General features: G+C 38.6%; 1 protein-coding gene and 1 long non-coding RNA gene across 4 annotated transcripts in view; one reads left to right on the top strand and one right to left on the bottom strand.

Moving 5' to 3' along the window:
- LOC106871954 (protein still life, isoform SIF type 1) overlaps positions 1 to 3,347 on the bottom strand; it is a 1,491,364-nt gene that overhangs the window by 1,022,341 nt on the left and 465,676 nt on the right. The gene's annotated exons all lie outside the window — the stretch shown is intronic.
- LOC128247292 (uncharacterized) overlaps positions 1 to 3,347 on the top strand; it is a 64,691-nt gene that overhangs the window by 56,006 nt on the left and 5,338 nt on the right. Inside the window, exon 2 of the long non-coding RNA XR_008263663.1 lies at positions 2,783 to 2,959. This is a non-coding gene — a long non-coding RNA (uncharacterized LOC128247292). The remainder of the gene's footprint in view (positions 1 to 2,782; positions 2,960 to 3,347) is intronic.

Genomic DNA, 3,347 nt, shown 5'->3' with positions numbered 1-3,347 from the left:
TATATGTGTGTGTTTGTCCCCCCACCATCGCTTGACAACCGATGGTGGTGTGTTCACGTCCCCCGTAACTCAGCGGTTCGGCAAAATAAACCGATAGAATAAGTACTAGGCTTCCAAAGAATAAGTCCTGGGATCGATTTGCTCGACTAAAGGCGGTGCTCCAGCATGGCCGCTGTCAAATGACTGAAACAAGTACAAGAGTAGAAGAGTAAATCTGTATCTGAGAAAGGATGGAATGGGCAAGGCTAGATTAGAATGTCTGTTCATTCAGGGGTGTTTTGCAGCTAAACCATCACCATCACCATTACCATCGCCAGCACTGTTGCTGCCACTTCTATCATCACAGCCACCACTGTCACCATTGCCACTGCTGCCATTGCTCCTGCCACTGCCACCACTACCACATCTACCACTGCTTCCTCTGCTGCCATCTCTGCCACTGCCACCACTGCCCATCACCACAACCAGTTACATTTTATTGCTCATCACACCAACATCATCATCATCAGTTAATATTTATTCAAATATTCATAAAAAAGAATATCAATCTTATGAAATAAAAAATAAAATTAAGTTTATGAAATTATACTCTCTACTGACAGCTTAAATAGAAATCTTCAATGAGTCTTTCATAAGTGATATAACTGCTAACATCTAAATCTTTTCCAGCTGATTACATAGGTGCACATACACATGTATACATAGGCATGTACATATGTATGTATGAGTGAGCATGTAAAAATAAATATACATCTGCTTATATGTATATATATATCTGTATATCTGTCTGTCTGTCTATCTGTCTGTCTGTCTATCTATCTCTCTATCTCTCTATCTCTCTGTCTCTCTATCTCTCTATCTATCTATCTATCTATACATACATACATACATATGTGTGAGCACACGCACGTGTGTGTGTAAATGTATATAAATATGTAATCTTTTATTCTTTTACTAGTTCCAGTTTGAGAGCTGTGGCCATGCTAGGGCATCAGTGTGAGTTTTGCTATGCTTCTATTACTTGAAAACCTCCTCTGATATGTGGTGTTTGACGAATTGGGGTTTTTGAACTTGTTGCTCTCATTTGTGATTCCTGCTACAAAGTACATATGGAACTCTTGGCAGGAGATTGCCTTTTTTTTTTGAAGACACCAACATCTACCCCATGTAGTTCTCTGAAGCTTTTTTTTTTTTTGAAGAATGTTGAAAAGCTGTAAGCCTTTGAAACCCAAGCTGTTGGTGTATCTGGTCCTGTATCTTGATATCAGGATCTTTGGGACTATGCAGTGACATCCCAATCTAGGTTTTCCAGTTGTATATCACTGCATATCTTTTTCATCTTCATTCCAGGGAGCATAGTCTTAGCTTTTCCAGCCTCTACTAGTAGCTGACATGTTGCATTGGGATGATCGTTTTTGTATTGCTTTGCTGAGTTGCTTCAAGCTCTGCAATAAATTTTACACTGTGTGGTGACCATAGATGGGATCAGTAGTCTAAACAGCTAGGGACAAATGTCCTCCAGAGGACTATCATAGTTTCCTGTTCTCTTGTTCAGAAAATTCTAAGGATCAATACAGCCAACCATCTGTATTTTATTGCCAGCTTTGTAATATGTACCAAGAAAGATGCATTATTGCTCATGTCAATGCCAAGTCACAAACTAATTTTGATTCAAGAATTACAATCCTTTCAGGGTGAGTGTATCCTGTTCTCATTTCATTCAACTTCATTTGCTGGTAGTGCAGGACTTGGAATTTTCCAGCATTAAGCTGCATGTTATTGTTCTCAGCCAACCTGTATATTGCATCCAGTTTCTGTTGCAGGTGTGCAACATCTTTAGGGTTTTGTATCCTTTGAGAAACTTTTGTATTATCTGCTTAGTTAGCGAGGGTGGCTATCTGAGCAGCTGAGGGTATATTTGAAAGGGCCACTCTGAACAGCAATGGCTGTAACACAGTGCCCTGTGCAACAACATTTACTATTATTTGTGTTCCCTGAGAGGTGGCCCATTGGCCACTACTGCTTGATTTCTATCTTTCAAAAAATCATATAGCTACTCTCCAAGTTTTCCGACAGTGCTGAGATTGTGTGGCTTGTGATATATGAAGTCTGATCAAAAAGTATGGGGACTGGTGCTATAAAAAGAAGGCTATAACATATATCAATCTAGCATTTAATCTTTTTTGAAGTAGTCCCTTTCTGAAGTCACACACTTTACCATTGTCATTTCCATTGATGAAAGCATTGCTGGAACCACATTTTTTAGAGAGCAAGCTGCTGCCTCATTGAATTCTCTTAGATTTCCTCAATGTTTGGAAATCTAGTTCCTTTCAAGTGGGATTTCTTTCAAATACTGGTTTTGGGGGTCATAACCATAGAACCATGATTCACCACCTGTTATGAACATTTAAAAAAATTCTCCTTTTCCTTGACACGATCAAGGAGATCCTGCACAGCTGAAACCCAATCTTTGTTTTTTGAGATGACCACACTCCACCCACTTTGTTTCCGAGCATTGCTATAAACAAGAGAAGTGAGTGAGAACATTATAGTATACTGTGCATATGGAACAGAGTTCAAGGTCAAACTGTGCCAAATGACTTCACTCTGCATACCTTAGTTCTTTTATAATAATAACAGACCTGTCACTTTTTGATCAGACCCTGTATCATACCATGGTTGACTTAAGACTTCTGCAAAGTCAAAATATAACATGTCCACATTTGAGTTGTTGAGAAACTGTTTTAAATGTATATTTCTTTCATTCTTTTACTTGTTTCAGTCATTTAACTGAAGTCATGCTGGAGCACTGCCTTCTAGTCAGAGAAATCAACCCCAGGACTTATACTTTGTAAGCCTAGTACTTATTCCATTGGTGTCTTTTGCCAAACCATTAAGTTACAGGGACGTAAATACACCAACATAAGTTGTCATGCATATGTGTGTGTGTATTTCTAAGGTTGGTAATCTTTTTATTGGTTTTTCTTTTTTCCGAAATGTTATGTTAAGTGGATGTAAATGACAGAAACAAGTAAAAGAGTAAAAGAGTGGCTTGGTAAAAGGGAAAAATTCTTAGCCACAACTGAGAAGGGAATTTTATGGGAAAAAGGTTTTCTCTTTATATACTGGGATTGCAAAGGAGGAATTCACTTTGAATTGTTACCACCTCATGCAACAATCAATGCTCAAGTCTACTGTCAGCAATTAGAGTGTTTGAACCAAGCTTTGAAGAAAAAAAGACCCGCTTTAGTGAATCGAAAAGGAGTGATGTTTCATCAGGACAATGCATGACCCCACACCGTAAAGATCACATCACAGAAGATCGAAGAGCTTGGTCAGGAGAAAAT

The sequence above is a fragment of the Octopus bimaculoides genome, chromosome 3 (assembly GCF_001194135.2).
Source record: "Octopus bimaculoides isolate UCB-OBI-ISO-001 chromosome 3, ASM119413v2, whole genome shotgun sequence".
NCBI lineage: Eukaryota > Metazoa > Mollusca > Cephalopoda > Octopoda > Octopodidae > Octopus > Octopus bimaculoides.
The sequence above is the reverse complement of the archived record's forward strand: the minus strand, read 5'-3'. Positions and strand labels throughout refer to the sequence as shown.